Source organism: Mirounga angustirostris, unplaced genomic scaffold (assembly GCF_029215605.1).
Source record: "Mirounga angustirostris isolate CCGP_5_RB_7025 unplaced genomic scaffold, mMirAng1.0.hap1 SCAF_11, whole genome shotgun sequence".
Lineage (NCBI taxonomy): Eukaryota > Metazoa > Chordata > Mammalia > Carnivora > Phocidae > Mirounga > Mirounga angustirostris.
Genome location: NW_026991719.1, coordinates 105,724,290 through 105,749,470, shown reverse-complemented (window position 1 = coordinate 105,749,470; position 25,181 = coordinate 105,724,290). Strand labels below are relative to the sequence as shown.

Here is a 25,181-nt window from a genome sequence, read left to right as displayed (position 1 = left end):
TTTTTTTTGTGCACTCATAATGAATTGTTCGTTTTCTTTGTTGTTCCCCTCTTCCCTCCTCTGTGCATGCACACACATATATGTATTCTCTTTAGCTGAATCTCTGGGGTCTGGAAATTATTTCTTGGGTACATGAAATCATTGAATCATAGAATATTAGAGGAGTTGTAATATCATATAATACTTTTTATAATATTCAGGGAGTCTCAAAATATTTTACACAATTGAATTGTATACATAATTAAGCCAAGGCTCTAATTTTACATACCAGATAACTGGAATCATGGGAGGTTTAGTTAAATGTCCAAGGTCCCACAGCTAGGAAGGGACAGAGCTGGACTAGAGGATGTGTCTCCTGACTGCTGTTTCATTATCAAAAAAATAAAGCTCTTTCCTTGCCAAATATGCCTCCTCTTTTCCCTGAGGTACTAAAAGCAAGCTGGGTTGGAAAAGAAATATAAAGGAAGATATTGTCCTTCTAGCTTGTTCTCTCTTCCTTAGCATTCAGATTGGGCCTGTCCATGTTACTAGTTTCTCTCTCCAATATTCCACATTGAGGAGAAAATATTAAGTTTTATTCTTTTATTCTTACTTGCCTTATTGTACCTGGATTGCTGGGACAGCTCACCTTATAGTTTATTTTTGGAACAAAAGCTATTGTTGGTTAGTTAGAAATGGACCCTATTCTTTTCTTCTTCCCAAGTATGTCATCATTTCCCATCTCATCTGGACTATAATGAGTTGGAATACCTTTATCAAGATAGAGAATCCCCGGTTTCTTATAATCTCAACCTAGGTATACTTTGGCAAGTAGGGGCTGGAATTTCTAGCCTTCATATTTTGGTCTTGACTCCCAGTTCTTCCTAGAGCTCAATTAATCTCTCTGTCTTTCTTTCTCTGTCTATCTCTCTCTAACTCTCAAAATGTGTTTTAAAGACTTGTGCAACTTCTTAGGAAAGGCTTCTTTGCTCATCAGTGGGAAGATAAACAATATAGAGTGTCCACTTCATTTTAGAAACTACTTAGTTCATTCTTTCACATCTCTAGAGAACTAAAATACATTTTTTCCCAAGGTAGAGTGGACCTTAATGGTATTTAACAAGTGGAAGCTGCCTGCAGAGTGATAGAGTTTAACTGAAGTGGATAAAGATTCTTATTTTTTTTTTTAACCCATGAGGATGTCTTTGGCTGAATTCAGAGAACTCTCCACATTTGAGAGGGTCTCTTAGGTCTTTCATTCTCTCAGCTTAAACTCCAAGCTTTTCAGGGGACCACTTAGCATTAGCTATACTTGTATAGCCAAATCACTCTCCATATTTTCAAAACTAAAATATATCATCAGTGTTTTGGAATAAAGGATGGAGATGTTGAGCAAAGAGTTGTCTGAATTAATGAAGCATTTTGATGTTGTATTGACTGGTCCTTAGAAGAGCCACTTAAAAATATTAATAAGAATTATTCTGGGGTGCCTGGGTGGCTCAGTCAGTTAAGCATCCAACTCTTGATTTTGGCTCAGGTCATGACTTTGGGATGGTGAGATTGAGCCCTGCATTGGGCTCCATGTTCAGTGGGGAGTGTGCTTGAGATTCTCTCTCTCCCTCTCCCCCATGCTTCTCTCTCTAAAATAATGAATAAATAAATCTTTAAAAAAAGAATTAATTAGCTGGGTATTTCTTTGAATAGATTTAAGTATCCCTCTGGTTATCTTGTTTACAATATCCACTAGTTAAATCATCACCAGTTCACATGTGTAGGGTCCAAATCAATGGGTTTCTCATGTAAACCAGGCTCATTCTTTGGATTGCAAGAAGTTATGCTACAGTCACTTGCAGGTACACCCACACAGTCAGATCCCATGGAAAGGGGTGCATTTCTTAAGTATTTATAAAGGAACAAAAAAGAAACAGTTTTATGCATTTAGGAAAAAATAACAGATACTATAAAATATAGGGGGAGGTGCAGGATTTTTTCTAAAAAAAAAAAAAAGCAAATATCTATCTTTGGTCACTGGCTACCTCTACCTGGCTTCATGCTACTTTTCTGACTTTCACTCAATATACATTGGTGCAAGGCTTACTCTGCCCAGGCAATATCCTTTGTCCTATGCCTCATAGGTCCCTTTCCTATAGTGGCTCTTTAGTTAAAGTGAGAGGCATGAAGGTTTGTTGCAGGCTTCTTTGTAGCTCCTGCTGCTGCTGATCATTGGCTTCATTTTGCTTTACTTTCCCCGTTCATTACTTTGACACTTGGTGAATTGATACCCTCACTCCCCTCACTGCTCAGAAAGGCTTCACTATCTTTAACCAAGTAGCAGGCATTAATGGAATACACTGACATGTATACAGCAGATGCTGAATAAGAGCTCAACTTGGAGGCCCTCCTTAGTGACTTAGTACTGCATTTTGAGAGTGTGGAGGGCCCTGAAGGAAGAAGTATTTGAGATGTGTGCAGAGGATGGTGAGGTGTCCTAGGCTGGGAACCTTAGTTATGACACCAGCATTTTTAAGTTTCAGAGCTTTGGTTTATTGCAGATAAAGCTTAATTAGTTAGGCCAGTAATTCTTACCCTTTTGGACTTTCCATACCCCAGCTCTTTGATAACAGGAAAATCTTTGAAGAAGATATCTTGCTAAGATTGCCTTCTGGTGGCCCATTCTCCCATTCATTCACACCCTTGAGCAAGCTGACCTAGGTGCCTGTGCACCCATCAGTTGGAGCTCTATCTGAGCCTGTTTCCTGTTGTAGACATTCTTAATATTTTCACCACCCAACTTCACTTAACTGTCTTGAGTCCTTTTCTCTGAGGACCTCATTCTACTCAATGAAAAAGGATAATCAAGACACCAGATACATGAACCCATGCTAATCTCCTGCTTCTCTCAAGCAAGAATATCTCCATATAATTTCAGTGAACATGATTCCAGGAAAGTCTAAATGCTGAATCTTTGTTTCTGAATTCTCTTACTGAATGGTGAGACTTGTACATATTAAACAAGTCAGTGGAAGAAAAATTCTTGGTGGTGGTGGTAGTGTTCCTTGGTATTTCCTTTTGATATTTCTTGGAAATAACCATGTGTAAAAATCCTAGTGAGAATTTTTCATACATTTGGATGCCATGGCCTAAGTAGTTGACATTCCTATTAATACTACCTAGAAACACAGAGGTTCAAGTAGGTACAATCACTATAGAGTGGAGGGTAGAGGGCCATGCTCTAGCAAAGGCAATGGAAAAATACCCAATTCTACAAAATCAAGGCCCCATTATATATGGGAACTGGTGCCAATGTTCAGATTTGCTTACTAGAGGGTAGCTATATTCTATTTCAAGCAAAAGAGATCTTAACCCTTCCTATGACCATATCCAGTCACCAACCCTTTCAATTCTGCTTCCTCAGTAAGTTTTCCATCTTTCTTTTTTTTTTTTAAAGATTTTATTTATTTATTTGAGAGAGAGAGAGAATGAGAGAGAGAGAGAGCATGAGGAGGGGAGGGTCAGAGGGAGAAGCAGACTCCCCGCCGAGCAGGGAGCCCTACGTGGGACTCGATCCCGGGACTCCAGGATCATGACCTGAGCCGAAGGCAGTCGCTTAACCAACTGAGCCACCCAGGCGCCCCAGTTTTCCATCTTTCAATTACAGTTTCCATAGCTTTAGTTAAGATGGTCACTGCCTTAAGCCTGCATAATGACCACAAATAACTCATCAGTTCTCCTACTCCCCACTGTAGTCTTTACTTTCTCCCTACCACAACCCTCTCTTTGCAATACATTATAGACACAGCAAAATGTTTATTCAACTGAATGAAATGCCACAAATTCAATTAACCTATAGTGTGGTTGTGATTGGGTCCATTCTTGCTCAGACTCATTCCATAGCTCTCCACTGCCTGCTGAAATAGGTACAAGCTCCATAAAAAAACTGTTCCCACTTTTTTCAGCTTTATCTGCCACTATGTCCCAAGATGGACCTGAGGTTCCTACCACACTCAATTTAGTTTGTGTCTTTTCCTATTGCCCAATGCTTTCTGTGCATTAAAAAGTTTTTTTCCAAATAAACTTTTGGAATAAAATAAGACCTGGGTTTGAATCCTGGCTCTGGCACTTAAACAGTAAGTGATTGTGAAAATCACATAAATGTTCTGATTTTTAGTTTCTCTCTATATAAAATGGGCATGCTAATAGTAGCTACCTCACTGGGTATTCTACCTCCTCAGCCTTTCATCAACTGATATTTGGGATCAAAATATCACCATTGTGAGCTCAGATTATGATTTTATTTTTTATTCAAACAATTTTTGTTTTGTTCCATATGCAATTGAATGATCCAGGGTTAAGCCACTGATCAGCAACCTTTAGAGGCTGATGTTACCCTGGTAAACTAATTTGTTACTATCCACATCTGTCCCTTGGCACCTAAGTAATATTTTTGCAAAGGCATTCATCCATTCAAGTTTTCATAGTGAATTACATGCATTTTCTTTTAGGATTTTTTTCAGGATTTTATGGTGAAATTGGTGACCCACTGAGTTGTTGTCAAACCATGATTAAGAACTATAAAGCTAGGCCCTTCACATTCCATTAGTCATTCATCAAAGATTTATTGAGCACTTACTATGTGCCAACACTGTGCAAGGTGCCAGGGTTACATAATTGAGTAAGACACAATTTCTGTTCTCAAAGAGCCCATAATTTGGCAGGAGAAACAAATAGGCAAGCCAACAATGACAATATAGAGTGATAAAAGCTGTGAGAGTAGAAAATACAGGTGGCAGAAGAACTCCAGCAGGCCATTAAACAGTACTTTGTGCTCTGAAGAGCTGCTGTGTTTCCCCTCATACATAGAGGTGACACTTAGAGCCTTGTATCTGTTAGTTAGCTTTCACAGAGCCAACCACATACTCTCTCGGTGACCCCAGTGACCAATGGCACAGAACTTTAAGATGACTGGCCAGAGTTCAGGGGTCAGTCAATGGCTGTGGAAGAAAGCAGAGCTAATTGGCCCACAAGGGCTTCAAATTGGCAAGCATGGCCTCATTAGCACTGTGCTTGCTCCTCCCTTCTACGTGCTCTGGTTACCAACTCGGCTTCCCAAAGAGGCCTTTAGAATCCAAGTATCTTTGGTCAGCTTTTTGCTCTCTGAGTCTTATAAGCATCCCTGAGAGTATTCTTCACCCTTGATTTTTAGAAGAGGAAACCAAGGCACAAAGAAAATCAGATTGAAGTGAAATTGCTGACAATTTCATGAGAAGTTTTCTAGCTTCTTTGATGAGTTTTACATCCTCATGTGATCTGTGCACCACTAGGGTGGGTAATAGACTGCTTCTACCAACACTTGACCTTCTAAGCTGTGGAGGGTTGCTCACTGCAAATTGTAACATTAGCTCTGAAAATGAGTCTTTCAAACACAGATGGGGGAAAAGTTTCCTGATTATCCCTTTTTTTGTTTCATCTTCACACCTCCTCCAAGTTCAAACCACTCTGTTCCTCCAAAATATCAAGTTTTCTCCCCAGCACCCCCCAGTCCTTAACAAGCTGTTGATGTTCCAGAAAATGTCTTTTCTTATGAAAGACACATCACTGGCAACTAAACAGCTGGAGTCCTCTGACAGCCAATCAGCCAGGCCTTCGGGTATAAGTGTGATGAGCAACTCAGCTAGAAAGTGTCTATTCTCTAGCTGAGCAAATGTCATCTCCACCAGGAAGCTGCGAAAAGGATGGTGAGAGACTGCACTGAAGTGTCTGTGAGGCTGAAAAAAAAAATCTATAAATACAAATATGCTGCAATATGGGAGTGCCTGATTCAAGGGTAAATATATGAATGCATCTCTCTTTAGAATGTTCAGAAGCACTATTTACATGCTCTGCACATTAAATGGAATAATTATAAGTAATATGTCTTTTTTTTTTTAAAGATTTTATTTATTTATTTGACAGAGAGACACAGTGAGAGAGGGAACACAAGCAGGGGGAGTGGGAGAGGGAGAAGCAGGCTTCCCGCGGAGCAGGGAGCCCGATGCGGGGCTCGATCCCAGGGCCCTGGGATCATGACCTGAGCCGAAGGCAGACGCTTAATGACTGAGCCACCCAGGTGCCCCTATAAGTAATATGTCTTAATAGATTATTAACCTTAACAATATTAATTCATAGATTTTCCTAAATAGACTCTTGCAAGAAATTAATAGCCTTGTATAACTATACTGTCCTTTGTGTTTGAAGAAAATGGCTACCTACCACCAGTAGGATAAGACTGTTGAGTTTGGCTGTTAATTGGAATTGGCTTACTCTAATCCTTGTATATACTTATTAAGGTTATCAACATTTTTCTGAGCAGAGGTTCCTAGACCAGTTTAAAAAAAAGAAAAATTGTGTGTGTGTGTGTGTGTGTAGATAGATAAGTATAGATATATACTTGAAGAACTAATATTAAATTGCCAGAATTTTATTTTGCCATGTAAGAACACGCATACACACAACTACCAATTACTGTTACTATTTTATTTAAGAAAGAGGTAGTTTAAAAACAAGCAAGCAGGAAGGCCAGAGCATTAAAATAAAAACCATTTTAGTTGACTATATTAAATTATATGACTTAGTCTCTTTAAAAAAAAGATAAAAATGAACTTAGACAAAAAAATAAAAGACAAAAACATAATTAAATTTAATCTTTGTTATCTTTATCTTTGTTTTTATTTCATCTCCAGCAAGGGTAAACTCCATCACAGATTGGCACAGATCCATGAGCTGGCATATTGGAACCACCTTTTGAACGTGTGAGCTGATCTCAGCTATAAAAAATGGGCTAGGGATTAGCACTCTGAAACAGGTCCCTCACAAAGCCTCATTCCAAATGTGGACCTTCCCTATTGACTAGACCATGTCCTCTTATTATAGGATTTTGATAAGACCTCCAGGCATTTCTTAAAAGATCTAGGTATAGCTCAGATTCTCTAGTCTACTGACAAGATGGTTAATGGGTTGTGAAAATCTGACTGGACAGAAAAATTGTTAGTGTGGTACAAAATGAAACTACTCCTCTTCTATCTTGGAAGAGTCAGTCAGTAATGGTAAGTTTCCTAAAATTAAACTCTTGCCCAAATTTCTACTGAAATAATTTGACATTTAACCAGCTGACCATTATCATACTGCATTAAGTAATCAAACTTTCTGTATGGCTTTGACTATTCTCTTTCCATTAGTTGACTCTTTTTGACTTTATGTCTCTTTGACCAATTTTAATTATTTTATCATTTTGGCTATCATGCTGGATTCCCATTATTTTTTTTGACACTGTGATCAGGATATTAGCTTGTATGCTGTTAAAAAACAAAATTCAATGGAATAAGTTTGAAGATCTAATTGGCTTTATTAAGCAATTCATGAGTCAGGCAGCATCCCATCTAGTGATTAGAGGGGAGCTCTGAGGAGTTGTACAAAATAGATTTTTATAGGAAGGAGGATAGGGCAAGGAAGTAATTAGCAAAACAAAAGATTGTTTCAGGCATGGTCACTTTCCCTTAGAAGAAAGTGCAGGGGGTCTTGTCATGCAGATTACCTCATCATCCTTTGAGGGGGAGGGGAAGGGAGAGGGCCCATGTGACAGATTACCCCCTTGGTGCTGATCAGAAAATTCCTGACTGATTAAGACTACATTTCTGGGGGAGATCAAAATTATAGTTAGGTTAGGTATTAAGCTCTAATTTGGTGACTTGGTCTTGCATAAGTGACTCCATCTTGGGCCTGTGGGTTTCTTTTCAGCAATGCTGTCCTCTTTATGACCTTAGAGTTTTCATCCTGGCACATTCTCATGCCCCATGGTTCATACCTCTCCTAGCTTCCTTCATCATGCATGCTTTGGTATTTGTACATATTGCCTTCTGGCTATTTCTTATGCTGTTACAATTCTGACATCTTTCCCACTTTACATTTTTTCCCTCACATCTCTCACTGTTCTTGCTTCTTTGTTTCATAGCAACATGTACATGCAGTCCTCAACTGAAAATGCAATTCACTTAACATATATTTGGATTCACTGTTTGCAAGGCACTGTGTTTGGCTCTGTGGAGGATTTGGAGATAGGTGTGGCCCAATTTCTGCCTCTAAGGAACTTATGGTTGAATAGAAGGTGAAGATAAATATTCACCCCAATATCCACTAATAGCTAGACCATAACAATTTCCCGAAGGAGAAATATGAGGAAGAAGAGATTGTATCTAGCTAGGTGATTAGGAAAGGTTCAGAGAGGAGGGAATATCTGAGATGGTTCTTGAAGATGTATAGGATTTTTTTTTTAAAGGTTTTATTTATTTGACAGAGAGAGCACAAGCAGAGGGAGAGAGAGGGAGAAGCAGGTTCCCTGCCGAGCAGGGAGCCCGATGTGGGGCTTGATCCCAGGACCCTGGGATCATGACCTGGGCCGAAGGCAGCCGCTTAACCGACTGAGCCACCCAGGCGTCCCGGTGTATAGGATTTTGACAGGTAGAGATGGAACTGGGAGAAGAGCATGAGCAGAGAGTTGGAATGATTCTCCATGATGGGCCATACCTAGAGAATTTGGAGCACAGACATTACCATTTGTCTGACTAAAGCAAACTGTAAGTGCTATGGCAAAGATAAAAGAATAAAAATGACAGTAATTTAAAGACTTTATTGATTTAAAATCAGCAAATTATGGTAATTGGTTTAACACAAGTATTTTTAATTGTTAAGAGTAGTGATTTGAATAAATTAATGAAAAAACACATGGAGTTAATTGAGTTCACATCTATTAGCTGTGCAATCTTCAGGCAGGTTACTTAGCAGATCTATGCCTCAGTTCCCTTACCTGTAGAAAATGAGATAATGGTTAAAACAGCGCCTGACATATAGTAAGCACAGAAAGAATTGTTGTCATTATTACTTAAAAACAGAGTCTGCTTGGGCGCCTGGGTGGCTCAGATGGTTAAGCATCTGCCTTCGGCTCAGGTCATGATCCCAGAGTCCTGGGATCGAGTCCCGCATCGGGCTCCCTGCTCCGCGGGAAGTCTGCTTCTCCCTCTGCCTCTCTCTCTCTCATGAATAAATAAATAAAATCTTAAAAAAAACAAAACAAAACAAAAACAGAGTCTGCTTATGGGTTGAGGTATGCATTTGTGCATAGGCACATATGGAGGGACTATCTGCTAATTTGCAGACTGACCACTCTAGATCTATGCCTGGGATCTCTGCATATTGCCATGATCTGGAAGTCCTCTACTAGGCAGGACTTAGACTTGAAAGATTACCAGGAAGAAAGAACAAATAATGTGTATTCCAAATCATATGTAGCCTGTTAGAGAAGTTTGAGGCTTGCCTGAAACACTAAAAGTCATTTTGCTCGAAGTAGACAATATTCCAGATTTAGTCTCAAGATGCTCAATGCTGTTGCCACCTTTTCGAGCACAGGTGTGAGTCAGTTAGGCATGGGTGTGTGATTTTCTGGTCTTTCAGCTGATACAAAGAAAGTCTGATTGCTTTGCTTGGCACCTAACAATGGGCAGCAGGTGGGTTCACTCACCATTTGCTGGGAGGAAGCATTGTTTTCCTCCTGGGGTATGTTTAAATCAGGGAGGTTGTTTGGTGGAAGAGGGGCTGGATGAAATCGCTGCTGTCAGTGGCTCTGCATTAGGAAGACCGGGTTTGTCAAACTTACCTAAAAGATCAACTACATTGTTGGGGTGTGTGGTATTTAAGTGGGGTGTCTGATCGGATGGGGGCCCCCAAATGCAGGACAAGGATCTGGTGGAACCAGTGGTGTGGGCACTGTAAGGATTCTACCCGAGGCAGAACAAAGGAGATAGAAGTTTATTGATTACACAGCAGGGGAGTGGGGGGGCAGGGCAAGATAGCAGAGGAGAGGCTGTCTGCCATGAGGCAGTGGGTTTGGAATACACTGCAAGAGAGTGGGCCGCCAGCAGGCCAGCAAAGGAGAGGATGGATGTCTGCAATGAGGCAGTGGGTGAGGGCTGTTTTTAAAGGGGGAAGATGAGAAGGTATGGCCAAGTATGGAATTTTACCTTTTTTGGTAACTGGGCTTAGTTATAAGTAGACTATTGGTTAGTTAGGGCCTATGGATATTTTGAGGTGGTTCACCCTATGGACCTGTCTGGATTCAGCCAGGGGGTCCCTGTGGACCCTTTCTACATTCCATCACTCACACCTGTTGCCTAAAAGTGGCCTTAACAGGGTGGTTATTTTTTAGAGTGTAAAAGTTCCTTAAAATGAAGATGATTTTCTAGTGTTTCATGCTTTAACATATAGACCATTGATTGAGAGGAGTCAAAACTAAAGTGTTTCCAGCGTTTTGATCACATGAAGATCCATTAGGAAAATGCAACAGTCTCTGGAGTTGGTGAAAATTCACTTTATTTATTTACCTATTTATTTATTTACTTATTTATATTCCAGTTAGTTAGAGTGTAGTATTGGTTTCAGGAGTAGAATTTAGTGATTCATCACTTACATATAAAACCCAGTGCTCATCACAACATGTGCCCTCCTTAATACCCATCACCCATTTAGCCCATGCCCCCACCCACCTCCACTCTGGTAACTATGTTTGTTCTCTACAGTTAAGAGTCTCTTATGGTTTGCCTCCCTCTCTATTTTTATCGTATTTATTTTTCTTTCCCTTCCCCTATGTCCATCTGTTTTGTTTCTTAAATTCTTTTTTTTTTTAAAGATTTTATTTATTTGACAGAGAGAGAGCACAAGTAGGCAGGGAGGCAGGCACAGGGAGAAGGAGAAGCAGGCTCCCTACCAAGCAGAGAGCCCGACACAGGGCTCGATCCCAGGACCCTGGGATCATGACTTGAACCAAAGGCAGACACTTAACTGACTGAGTCACCTAGGTGCCCCTGTTTCTTAAATTCTATGTATGAGTGAAATCATATGATATTTGTCTTTCTCTGACTGACTTATTTCACTTAGCATAATACACTCTAGTTCTATCCACATTGTTGTAAATGGCAAGATTTCATTCTTTTTGATGGCTGAGTAATATTCCAGCACACACACACATACACCACCTCCTCTTTGTCCATTCATCAATTGATGGATATTTGGGCTCTTTCCATAATTTGGCTATTGTTGATAATGCTGCTATAAACACTGGGGAGCATGTGCCCCTTCAGATCAGCACTTTTTTATCTTTTGCATAAACACCTAGTAGTGCAATTGCTGGGTAGTAGGGTAGTTCTATTTTTAACTTTTTGAGGAACCTCCATACTGTTTTCCAGAATGGCTGAACCAGTTTACATTCCCATCAACAGTATAAGAGGGTTCCCCTTTCTCTGCATCCTCTCCAACATTTGTTGTTTTCTGAGTTGATAATTTTAGCCATTCTGACAGGTGTGAGGTGGTATCTCATTGTGGTTTTGATTTGTATTTCCCTGATAATGAGTGATGTTCAGCATTTTTTCACGTGTCAGCCAGTTGTATGTCTTCTTTGGAGAAATGTCTGTTCATGTCTCCTGCCCATTTCTTAACTATTATTTGTTTTTTGGGTGTTGATTTTGATGAGTTCTCTATAGATTGTGGATAGTAGTCCTTTCTCCAATATGTCATTTGCAAATATCTTCTCCCATTCCGTTGGTTACCTTTTAGTTTTATTGATTGTTTCCTTCACTGTGCAGGCCTTTTTATCTTGATGAGGTCCCAGTAGTTCATTTTCCCTTTTGTTTCCCTTGCCTCCAGAGACATGACTAGAAAGAAGTTGCTGCAGCCGAGGTCAAAGTGGTTGCTGCCTGTAATCTCCTCTAGGATTTTGATGGTTTCCTGTCTCACATTTAGGCCTTTCATCCATTTTGAGTTTATTTTTGTGTATGGTGTAAGAAAGTGGTCCAGTTTCATTCTTCTGCATGTTGCTGTCCAATTTCCCCAACAACATTTGTTGAAGAGATCATCTTTTTTTTACATTGGATATTCTTTCCTGCTTTGTCGAAGATGAGTTGACCATAGAGTTGAGGGTCCATTTCTGGGCTCTCTATTCTGTTCCATTGATCTATGTGTCTGTTTTTGTGCTAGTACCATACTGTCTTAATGATGACAGCTTTGTAATACAGCTTGAAGTCTGGAATTGTGATACCTCCAGCTTTGGTTTTCTTTTTCAACATTACTTTGGCTATTCAGGGTCTTTTCTGTTTCCATACAAATTTTAGGATTGTTTGTTCCAGCTCTGTGAAAAATGCAGATGTTATTTTGATTGGGATTGCATTGAATGTGTAGCTTGCTCTGGGAAGCATAGACATTTTAACAGTATTTGTTCTTCCAATCCATGAGCAAGGAATATTTTCCAATTTCTTTGTGTCTTCCTCAATTTCTTTCATAAGTGTTCTATAGTTTTCAGAGTACCAATCTTTTGCCTCTTTGGTTAGGTTTATTCATTGGTATCTTATGGTTTTTGGTGGGATTCTAAATGGGATTGATTCCTTGATTTCTTTCTTCTGCCTCATTGTTAGTGTATAGAAATGCAACAGATTTCTGTACATTGATTTTATATCCTGCAACTTTGATGAATTCATGAATCAGCTCTAGGAGTTTTCTGGTGGGGTCTTTCAGGTTTTTACATAGAGTATCATGTTGTCCGTGAAGAGTGAAATTTTGAATTCTTCCTTGCTGATTTGGATGCTTTTTATCTCTTTTTGTTGTCTGAGAGTTGCGGCTAGGACTTCCAGTATTATGTTGTACAACAGTGGTGAGAGTGGACATCCTTGTTGTATTCCTGACCCTAGGGGAAAAGCTCTGTTTTTTCGCATTGAGGATGATAATAGCTGTGGGTCTTTCATATATGGCCTTTATGATGTTGAGGTATGTTCCTTCTATCCCTACTTTCTTGAGGGTTTTTATTCAAGAAAGGATGCTGTATTTTGTCAAATGCTTTTTCTGCATCTATTAAGAGGATTATATGGTTTTTATCCATTTTTTATTAATGTGTTGTATCATGTTGATTGTTTTACAGATATTGAACCACCCCTGAAGCCCAGGAATAAATCACACTTGATCATGGTGAATAATCCTTTTAATGTACTGTTAGATTCAATTAGGTAGTATCTTGGTGATTTTTTAATTTTTTTATTTTTATTTTTATTTTTTTAAAGATTTTATTTATTTATTTGACAGAGACACAGCGAGAGAGGGAATACAAGCAGGGGGAGTGGGAGAGGGAGAAGTAGACTCCCCGCTGAGCAGGGAGCCTGATGCGGGGCTAGATCCCAGGACCCTGGGATCATGATCTGAGCCGAAGGCAGACGCTTAATGACTGAGCCACCCAGGCGCCCCTCAAGTCAGTGTTTTACTTGGTAAACATGTCTGAGACCATGCATCCCTGGCTGCTAAGCACCATGGTGGACAGGGCTAGAAAGGTAACAGCTTTATTTTGAGCAGGGGGCAAAGACAAGGCAGCACTTTACAGCTACATTGTAACTAGATCCTGCATCGGTGATTTTTGCATCTATGTTCATCAGGGATATTGGCCTGTAATTCTTTTTAGGGGACTCTTTGGTTTTGGAATCAAGGCAATGCTGGCCTCGTAGAATGAGTTTGGAAGTTTTCCTTCCATTTCTGTTTTTTGGAACAGCTTCAGAAGAATAGGTATTAATTATTCTGTAAATGTTTGGTAGAATTCCCTTGGGAAGCCATCCAGCCCTGGACTCTAGTTTGTTGGGAGATTTTTGATTACTGATTCCATGTCTGTGCTGGTTATGGATCTGTTCAAATTTTCTATTTCTTCCTATCTGAGTTTTGGTAGTTTATATGTTTCTAGGAATTTATCCATTTCTTCCAGATTGCCTAATTTGTTGGCATATAATTGCTCATAATATTCTCTTACACTTATATCACAATATTCTCTTATAATGTTTGTATTTCTGTGGTGTTGGTTGTGATCTCTCCTCTTTCATTTGTGATTTTATTTATTTGGGTCCTTTCTCTTTTCTTTTTGATAAGTCTGGCTTGGGTTTATCAATTTTCTTAAGTCTCTCAAAGAACCAGCTCCTAGTTTCATTGATCTGTTCTTTTTTTTTCTTATCTATATTTATATCTATAGATTTCTGCTCTAATCTTTATTATTTTCCTTCTGCTGTTTTAGGCTTTATTTGCTATTCTTTTTCCAGCTCCTTTAGGTGTAAGTTTAGGTTGTGTATTTGATTTTTCTTCTTGAGGAAGGCCTGTATTGATATATACTCCCTCTTGGGACCACCTTTGCCGCATCCCAAAGGTTTTTGACTGTCGTGTTCTCATTTTCATTTGCTTCCATGTATTTTTTTTTCATCTTTAATTTCCTGGTTAATCCACTCACTCTTTAGTAGGATGTTCTTTAACCTCCATGTATTTGTGGTCTTTCCAAATTTTTTCTTGTGGTTGACTTCAAGTTTCATAGCATTGTGGTCTGAAAATGTGCATGGTATGATCAATCTATAAAGTACTTATCAAACCCAACACCCAAAAACCAAATAATCTGGGTTTGATAAGTACTGTGTAGATCTTGGATGCCAGCCCTTTATCAGATATGCCATTTGCAAATATCTTCTCCCATTCTGTGGGTTACCTCTTAGGTTTGTTGACTGTTTCCTTTTTGGAAGACATGAACAGACACTTCTCCAAAGAAGACCTATAAATGGCTAACAGACACATGAAAAAATGCTCCACATCACTTGCCATCAGGGAAATAACAAATCAAAACCACAACGAGCTACCACCTTACACCAGTGAGAATGGCCAAAATTAACAAGACAGGAAACAACAAACGTTGGTGAGGATGTGGAGAAAGGGGAACCCTCTTACACTGTTGGTGGGAATGCAAGCTGGTGCAGCCACTCTGGAAAACAGTATGGAGGTTCCTCAGGACATTAAAAATAGAGCTACCTTATGATCCAGCAATTGCACTACTGGGTATTTACCTCAAAGATACAGATGTAGTGAAAAGAAGGGGCACCTGCACCCCAATGTTCATAACAGCAATACCCACAATAGCCAAACTGTGGAAGGAGCCCAGCTGTCCTTCAACAGATGAATGGATAAAGAAGATGTGGTTTATATATACAATGGAATATTACTCAGCCATCAGAAAGGATGAATATCTACCATTTACATCGACATGGATGGAACTGGAGGGGATTATGCTGAGCGAAATAAGACAATCAGAGAAACACAATTATCATATGGTTTCACTCATATGTGGAACATAAGGAATAGTGCAGAGGACAATAGGGGAAGGGAGAGAAAACTGAATGGGAAGAAATCAGAAGGAGACAAACTATAGGAGACTCTTGACTCTGGGAAACAAACTGAGGGCTGTGGAAAGGGAGGTGGGTGGGGGATGGGGTAACTGGGTGAGGGGAATTAAAGAGGGCACATGATATGATGAGCACTGGGTGTTATAATGTTCAGTGATTCCTTAGTTGAATATATCAAAAACTAATGTACTATATGTTGGCTAATTGAATTTGAATTAAAAAATGGGAACTATCATGTTAGAAAAAAATCAAGTTGCCTCCTCTTGAAGAATCAGAAGATCTAACAGGATTTGTCCAATGTTCCCATGTGGCAAAAGGAGGCTGGAGTGGATGAGAAATGCATTCTCTGTTTCCCTGAAGTCCCCACCGCTCTTGGATGCTTCATAACCCATCCAGTTTTACTTATTTATACTACTTGGTGGATTCCTGGAGGAGTTTGTAATTCCTGACTGAAGTACCAGAGTTCAGAGTAAGCAAATATATATATTTAAATATATATCCATATAATTATATATATGTATATATTATATATATCCCATCTGTTAACTCATATACTCACCAGTGGTTTGTTGGGGGGGGGAGGTAGGTTTCTAGAATATGATATTGTGTCTTATAAGGCTGTTTTTTTCTGGGCTGTGCAAAGGGAATTGCTTACCCTTGCCCCTGGTTTCCTTCTTTGTTCACTATGATCAGCTTGGTATTTTGTTTGGTTATCAGCATTTGTGAAGAAGGACAGTGTGACCTCTGGGGCAGGAGGACCCTTAGAGTGAAGAAAGCTGTTAGCAAATCAATCCTAAAGTGATTTATTTCCAGGCAGTAGATAGCAAGGAGGCAGTGTATATTTATCATTTGGACAAGGCCTTAATAAAGATAAATTCGGAGTTTGAGTTCCTCTAAGGAAGTGGCTTTAACTTCCAACATATGCCAAAATGCACGTCACAGCTAATTAGGTGGTGTCCACATGTGCCTTGCAAGTGGGTATAGTTAGGCAATGGATAGGAATGATGTGCATGTCTGCATTTAGATGTGTCATTGATGGTCTAAAAATTCAGGGGGCTTTGAGACTAAGGAGCAATGTCAAGATTTAAATCAAAGGAGATCCCCAAAGCTAATAATGAATGTGTGCTCATTATAAAATCTATGTCAAGTCTTTGTTTAGCTGTAGCATAGAGGGCAAATGAGCAGAATGACAGTCTTACATCCATATGATGAATAAAATCACGATTGCTGAATTTCATTTTTATTTTCTCCCATTTGCATTTGTCGGATCTCTGCATTTACCAAAAAGAAAAGGGATAGGAGGGTTGAAAGGCCTGACTGTTACCCAAATGATCTCAGAAACTTCGGGCTCTCTGCCTTGAGAATCAGAACCTGGACTAAGATAAGGGAAGCCAGTCCCTTGGGGCATAGGATTTAAGAAGACTGTCTCTCTCAGGGTCATGCAAGTACAGGGTCAGTGTGTTTGGGTGAGCACCTCCTTAAATTGTGCTCCCTAGTGACCTGGCTTGGCTCAACAGGGATCATTGTCATTCTTGAATTGTGAGGCTATCACGTTCTCACCAAGGGAGTGGGAAGGCCAAAAACATGTAGAATACTTACAAAGTCATGTACAATAATATGTGCAATAACAACTTATTAGGACACACTGCACTGATAATACTGTAAACCCTTACATAGTCACAGTAAGGAAAGGGAGCAGTCAGTATAAATTAGTAGCATGTCTGAATATCTTTTTCTCAATTCCAAAGGCTAATCATGGAATTAAGGGCTAACAAGGTACTGCCAAGGAGAGAGCCTGTAGGTGAGAATTGAGGACCCCACTCTGAAGTTCTGTGGTTTGTGATTGATGCTTTAGTTGAGGGGCTAATAGAGACTAAAACTTATTTCCTCAACTAGGCTAAGAACCTCTAAAATCTTGGTAACATGATTCATTTACTTGTGAAACCTTTTTCCAGACAGAGACCAAAAGAGAAACTTCAGCCCTGTCTCATTTATGACAATTTCCAAGTAGAAAATAGTTCCAGCTAGGGGTTTCATTATGCAGGCTAGAGGAGTGATGCTGGAGGCCTGAGGTCTCCTTTGCTCCATATGAATCAGATTAGATTACAAAGTAGTCTCTGTTTTCAACCCCATCCCACTTCATCTCCTTTCCCTTCTTCCACTCTAACCCTCAAGGCCCAGAACATATGTCAGGACTGAGGAAAGAACAGGCTAAAATAGGGCCTATCTGAGAAGAGTCCTCCTCATTCAGCTTTAATTGCAACCTGACTTGACACTTTCCAAATGGAAGATCATTGAGTACTTCCAGGTGGGGGAAAAAAAAGCCAACCACCTCTTCAAAAATTATCAAACTGACTCAAAATTACTGGCACAAAATTACTCTTATGAAGCAGAGAGGCTCTCTGAAAATGAATTCCAAACATAAGGATTAGTATTTCCTTTGAAATGGTCGCAGCCCATGGAGGGGAAAAGTCTTTGATAAAATGTGGTTTCCATTTGCTGAATTCCACTTAACTCAGCTCAGCTATCTGGCAGATTCTCCCTTAGTTTGGGCTATGTGGGAATGGATTTTTCAACCATTTTCAAACAAGTGATTGCACTAAGCATAGTCCAAAACCTGGCATAAGTAATGATGCCTTTCAAAAGTTTATGCTCCTGTTGTGATGAGCACTGGGTAATGTATGGAAGTACTGAATTACTATGTTGTACACCTGAAACTAATATTACACTACATGTTAACTAGAATTTAAATAAACTTTAAAAAGCTTATGCTCAACATTCTAAATTAGTTGATACTGCTTATCATTTATTCAAATATTTATTAAGTACTTCTGAATGTACAAGACTATTCCTGGTGCTGGAGAGAGGCTGGGTGAGAAAAACAAAATGCCAAAGAAATTCAGAGTTTGCTATGAGAGTTAATGGTTTATTAAGGAGGTTAAGATATGCACATGAATAACTACTATGAAGGAGGAAAATTTATATCCCACAAGAGAGGAACAGAAAATAGGCTTGAACATCTGTACTCATGGTATGTTCTGCAGACCAGTGCAGGGGTATCACTGAGGAGCTTGTTAGAGATGCAGAATTACAGACATAGCCTCTGACCAACTGATTAAGACTGTAGTTTAACAAAACCACAAATGATTCTTATGCACATCACAGGTGGAGAAACCCTGGACTAGAGTAGTTCAGAGGAAGGAGAAATCACTTTCAGCTGAGGGGTTCAGGAAAGGCCTGAAAGAAGGAAAATGGCAAATGAAACAAATTTCAACAGTGTGGCATAAACTTAGAGTTGGCCACCAAAATTTGTTCTCCACTTCTTCCATACATGTGGCTAGACTATAATGCCTAGTCTCCTATAATACCTAGCCTCCTTTGCAGTTATGTGTGAATGTGTGACTGATTTATTGCCAATGGAATGTGAAAAGTTGGCATGTGCCTCTTCCAGGTATAAGCCTTAAGAGAATAGACCTGTTTTATGCACTCCTTCTTCTTCCTCCTGCTGGAACCTGGATGAGGTGGGCCAGCCTTGACCACTCAGAGGAGGACTGCACCCTAAGGGATGTTAGAGCAGGAACTTGTTTAATTGACAACTTATCAAGATGTTAAGTTCTTGAATGGCCATGCAAAGCATAACCACTGCCATTCTGAAACATGACAGAACTGACACATTAGAGAAAAATGAACTTCTGAATTTTTAAAGCCATTCTACTTTATTGTATCTCTCAACAAAAGTTCTATGTTTACCTAACAAATGCAGACCCATAAAATGCAGATACAGAGAGATGGTGAGAAAGAGATACAGGCTGAAAGCACAGCATAAGTAGACACAGGGGTATGTGTAAATGTGCATGGAGTATTCAAGGAATCACAATAGTTCTGCAGGCTGGAGCACACAGTATATGAATTTGTAATAACAAATAGAATTAGAAAGGTAAATTCAAAAGTTGGATTATGGGATATGGCCTTCCAGGTCAATGGTAATAGGTAGCCACTGAAGATCTAATAAGGGAATGCACAATGTTTGGGGAAAATTATTCTGGCAATAGTGTGTGTTGGGTTGAAGTGGAGAGAAAAAAGAAATAGGGAGTCCAGTTAGGTTTTTGCAATAGTCCAGCTGAAGAATGGAAATAAGAATCTCAAAGAATAGTAATAAGAACCTCAATGAGGTTAATTTTAGTACAAAATAGTGATGAAAGGGTCTATTCTCGATTTAGGTATTCCTCCCAAAAGAATCTGATAAGAAGCTTTGAGCTCTGGGATGCCTGAGTGGCTCAGTCGGATAAGTGTCTGCCTTTGGCTCAGGTCATGATCCAGGGTCCTGGGATCAAGTCCCACATCCGGTTCCTTGCTCAGCGGGGAGCCTGCTTCTCCCCCTGCTTGTTCTCTCTCTCTGACAAATAAATAAATAAAATCTTTATTTAAAAAAAGGAAGCTTTGATCTCTCAGAGGCAGAAGTAATGACAAAATATCTAGTGTGGGGTAAAATTAATCACTCCAAATTCCATAGAAAAATAGTCACTATAGATCTTTGAACATGGACTTGAGCAATATATATATATCATATATCATATAAATCATATGGGAAAAGTTTCAGAACCAGAAAAGTCTAGCTATTATGTGGAAATGTATCCAAATATACTTTTTATTCTCTGCATTTCTAGAAGTTAGGCTAAAACCAAATTTTGTAAATGAAATTATTACTGCCCCAATGAGTTTCTCTCATTTCCGAGTCTTCTCTTTGACTAATTGTCCACAATAAACACCTGACATCTGACCTTTCGTTTCTTTGCCCCAGACTATTATACAGCTAAAGGCATAGGAAACATTTCTATACACTCTTCACTAAAGCCAAATAACATTTTTATATTTTAAATTGAAGAGTGCTTTTATAATTTAACTTTTTAGAAAATTTAGGTTTTGTATATGGGTTATGCTCTAAATCAAGGCTCAGCCATACTAAAAAGTAGTGATAAATACACTCCAAGCTGGTGACTGGTTAGAATTCTAGGATTAAAATGGGATCCAACTGAAGCACTCCTGAGGGTACAAGCACACAAATATTGAACTTGAAAATTACAGGCTTCAAGAGTGTAGAGAGTGCACTAAAGAAGTTGATTGAAATCAATTACCCTTCTGAAAATTGGGAGGTGTTCAGAGAACAATTAGGAAGAGTCCAATCCATATTCATTAATACAGAGTGAGTCCCCAAATGACAGAGATATCTGCTGTGATTAACAAAGAAGTTAAAAAAAAAAAAAAAGACAGCCTCATAAACAGGCGTGGGAAAGGCTTAGAGAACACAATAGATGGTAACATTCTTAAATTATATTAAAAAGTTGCACTCTAATTCATAATGAAATGTATTTGCTAGTAACAGGAGAAGCAGGGGGCTCCAATTCAGGTAAGGTGAGGTAAGAAAATTATTCCCTGTATCATAGAAGGGAAACCAGGCTCTAGAGGAGTGACCATGACCAAGGCCACAGAGCTAGTCAGTGTCAAGTGTTCTTGCCAATACACTAAAGCTGCCTTACCAATTTGGTTTTCTGGGTACAGGGAGATCAGGAAATATTCTCTTGGCCAGCTAACATGAGTATTGCATTCCCTGGAAAGCTCTTTTAATTTAGAATCTTTACCCATTAAGTTCCATAAAATTTAGGAATGGCAAGTTTCCTGAGGTGCTACAGTACAAGGAAACCATAGCTAATATTTGGAGCCCAGGGCAAGCTCTTCTAGTACGGTGACATAATGGGGACTCTGAACATCAGTACGCATTCACCAATGACAATTTTAGAGGCAAGCTGAAGATATAAACCATTTTTGATAGATTGCTCTTCATAAGCCCTTCAACGATAAACTCATAGACAAGCATGATTCATTAGCATACTAAGCATAGCTTACAAAAGGACTCATCTATGGAGATTTTAACTGCAAAGAGTAATTTGTTTGAATGCTGAATTCAGCATCAGTCAAGGAATGAAGGTCAAGATTAGGTGACCTCAATTCAGCAGATTTAAAGTCAACCCTGAATCTTAACCATCATTATACTTCCCATTCCTGCCACTGCCCCAAAGGCAAATGAAGTACACCTGAAAGGCAAAAAATTGTCATGCTTGGAGCAGGCCTCCATTCCTCTTCTGGCTCTCTGCTCTCCAGATGCCCAGTGCCCCCATGCTGCCTCCCATTGCTGTGAACCATCTGGTGTTGCCCTCCCTGCAGTATCTCCTGTCTCTCACCTACACTTATCTGTTTAAGTGACCCCTTTCCTTAGGATATCACATGGGATTGCAAGCAGCTCTGAGAAATTAATTACAACTAATTTGTTAATGTCTGAAAATGAGCTTTGTTATTCAGCTCCACTTCTATCCTACCCTAGAAAATAGGAAGCAGAATGGTACAGTGAATGAAAGCTGGCCTAAAAGTCCACTAAACTGAAAGGACTACAGGGTCCTAGTTCAAGGTCTCTATGGTTGAGCTATGTGATTTATTTTCTTTGGGCATCAGTTTCTTAATTGTGAAAGGAACCTGTTACCCATTCTTGGATTACCAGTGCTCCTCTGCATGCCTCCACAATCTCCCTGAGTAAACCAAAATGAAGAGGACTTATTTTGGATTTCTGTATATTTTTCTACGAATTTGGACTAGATTTACCTACATTTATACACAGCTCACTGCTATCCAGGAAAGGCCTTCTCCTTCCTTTTATTGAGTCTGACTCTATAGTTCAAAGAATTGATGGACAGAGAATGTCCAAAACATTCTTAGGGCGTTTTAACTTATAGCCCAATCTTATAGATTTGTAAATGACAAGATAAGAGTCTAGGACTTGATTCTCTAGGCAGTAGGAAATCATGGAAGTTTTCTGAGCAGAGGAATGACATGAATAAGGTTGTATTTATAGTACTAAATACTTAAACGATCACTCTGTGTGCTAACATCCTTACCAAGAGCCTTACCTATATTACTTAATCCTTAAAACAACCCAGTTACTAGGTATTTTCACCCACATGTTACAGATGAGGAAATCAAGGAACATAGGTTACAGAACTTGTTTAAGGACACCCAACTATTAATTGATGAACTGGGATATAATCCAGGTCAGTCTGATTTCAGAGCCTATGTTCTTTACCACTGTATTGAGAAAAGAGAGATCATTTTTTCATTGAGATTCAAATTCACAGTGCATTAAAAAGGAAACAAAATGTTCCCATCCCATCTTACACCTGCCTCCATCAACTGGGGCCAGATGCCAAAGATGTCATATAGAAACTTATTCCTTAAATGGAGTCAGGTCACTTTCTACACAGTGGCTCTTGGAGCTGCCATCAGTCATTTTCCATTAATGAAGGAGTTTTCCATACTTTCTTGGAGCAGGATTTAACAGTGGCGGGACAGAAGAAAAGCTGCAGGCTCAGAGAATCTGGGGAGGGATGAAAAGGAAAGGGATAAAAGGAGTAGTGTAGGAAGCCAGTGAAGATGAGGGAGTACCAAAGACAATTTTTTCTGACTTCATAATTTTGCCTATGGTTGGTTTGTATATTACAGAAAGAATAAAAACAAAAAAATAAAGTTAAAAATATAAAGTAAGCTGACAGTGTTCTTTCAGACACTTAGAATGAAAAGAGAATGGGGGCGCCTGGGTGGCTCAGTCTTTAAGCATCTGCCTTCGGCTCAAGTCGTGATCCCAGGGTCCTGGGATCGAGCCCCGCATCAGGCTCCCTGCTCCATGGGAAGCCTGCTTCTCCCTCTCCCACTCCCCCTGCTTGTGTTCCCTCTCTCGCTGTGTCTCTCTCTGTCAAATAAATAAAAAAAAAAAAAAAGAAAAGAAAAGAGAATGAATGTTCCTCAGTATCCCAACCTGTGCAAAATAGTTCAAGATTCCCATTTTAATACTAACAAAAACTGGCCCAGCTGGCCAAGAAAATGGACTTCTCAAAATTATTGCCTCAGCTAATGGCATCTCTAGCTTTTCTGTTATTTCTTTCCCCATATCTCTTTCCTCACTCACATATGCCACCTTTAATTACTGAATAAAATAGGGGCAAGTGTAGCTTGTTTCCAGATTTTATATCTTTCTTAAGGAAGGCATTGACCACTTCTGGTCTTAAGTAAAAGTGGCAGCCAGGGGGATTTATGGGTCCTAGAGCTGCCTCAACCAATGCAGCCAGGCTCTAACAGTGTATGGGATGGCTCTTAAAAAGACCTCAGCTAAGCACAGATCCCCACAAGGTAGAGAAATGCCTAGAAGACTGGTGTGTGTGTGTGTGTGTGTGTGTGTGTGTGTGTGTGTATGAGAGAAAAAAAGAGCTATAGATTCATAGTTCATTCATCAGAGAAGTGAGCCCTTAATACAGAAAAGACTCTGGATGCTATGACTTGTCTCAGTGGCTGGACCTTGTACACTCTCTGGACTCCCAGCAGAGTTGTGTAAATTTTACCTCTTACTGTTGTAAAGTCAAAAACTATTTTGACCTCTTACTATTTGTCATGCAAGCCCTTGGAGACACATGTGACCACATAGATGAAGAAAACAAAATCCCCAGTAACCCCACCTTGGTGACCATGCTCTGTCTCATTCATGTCTCTGTTACTGAACTTACCACTTCCCAGAAGGGAAGATCCTTGAGGACAGATAATATCTTTTCCTCTCCAGTGCCTATTACAATGCCTGGTCCATTGTAGAAATTCAATACAGGGAGTAAATAAACAGGATTATAAAGTGAATTTTTGGGAGGAGTTAAGATGGCAGAACAGTAGGGGGACCCTGGGCTTGCCTTGTCCCTTGAACACAGCTAGATCAATAACAAATCATTTTGAACAACTAGGAAATCAATCTGAGGATTAAGAAAACAACCTGCACAACTGGAGGGAGGAAATGTGGCAGATACAAGGTTCAGAGATGTGAACTGGGAGAGAAAAAAAACCACAGTATTGCAGAGGGATGGGAGCCCTTTTCCTAGAGAGAAGTGAAGGAGAGGAGGAAAAGTAGGAGAGTGAGCAGAGGAGTGCACAGGGTTCACACAAGGCACTATGGTGTGGGGATCCCCTGGGTTGCATGAGGAGAGAACGTTCCCTTTATGGGAGTGCATTTGGAAAAGAGCATATTGCCTCTTCAAGGACAAAAGACCCATGAGGTGGCATTGAGTGGCCGTTCAACAGCAGGAGACAGAGACGCATGCAGAGGGCAGATAACCTAGTTGCAGCTTTTTGCTGTGCTTCAACATAGACTCCGGGCACTCACATAAGAGTGCTACTGTTTTTCTGGGACAGAAAGGTGCTGGGCGCAGGGCTACAAGGCTCTCCTCCAAGGAAAGGGAGCAGGTCTGTGCCTGGTCAGGTCCTTTAAGATTTGTTGTTTTGAATCCTTGCAGCCGTCCAGAGATAAAACACAGGTGAACTGTGGCACTGGGTGAGCTGAGGGCCAGGCACAGACAGGTTGAAGGCAGGGATCTGATGAAAGCCTGAGGCCCAGAAGAGGAGAGTATTCATTTTTATGTGAGGGCCTCCTGAACAGCAGCAGCTGCAAGTTCCCCTCCCCAGGGAGGAGAGGACACAACGACACCATCTTCTACCCCCCTGCCCACCAACACTGTTGGACTTCAGAGAGAAACACAGTGCTTCCAATGGCGGTTGGAGTTGCTTACACCAAACCCCATCCTCCAGCATCTGGCAGGAGCATATTTATTAGGGCAGGTCTGACTGTGAGCCAGTACAGTGGGCCTCTCTCCCTTAGAAGACCAATACAGGCCCTCCACATGCATCAAGGCTACAAATCATGTAGTGCTCCAAAGTATCAGCTTCAGTTCAGGTCTGGTGGAAATACAACTAGGCTTTTTTTGGTTTTTTTACTTTTTAAAATTTTGTATATTTTTTCTTTTTTCTTTGGCATCAGGCTTATAGTTTTTTGTTCATTTGTTGACTTGTTTCCTTTTC

At 39.9% G+C, this 25,181-nt stretch overlaps 1 protein-coding gene and 1 non-coding gene across 6 annotated transcripts in view; one reads left to right on the top strand and one right to left on the bottom strand.

Moving 5' to 3' along the window:
• Positions 1 to 25,181, top strand: part of SMARCA1 (SWI/SNF related, matrix associated, actin dependent regulator of chromatin, subfamily a, member 1) — a 786,408-nt gene that overhangs the window by 405,854 nt on the left and 355,373 nt on the right. Inside the window, exon 26 of one of the 5 annotated variants that reach the window (XR_008506687.2) lies at positions 12,971 to 12,989. The exons of the other annotated variants lie outside the window; for them this stretch is intronic. The gene's annotated coding sequence lies outside the window, so the exon portion shown is untranslated. Of the gene's footprint in view, positions 1 to 12,970; positions 12,990 to 25,181 lie in introns of those variants that run through there. 5 annotated transcript variants of the gene reach the window in all.
• On the bottom strand, positions 13,317 to 13,447 carry LOC123851649 (small nucleolar RNA SNORA63). The gene has a single exon (XR_006792664.1). It is a non-coding gene; the product is annotated as a small nucleolar RNA SNORA63 (small nucleolar RNA).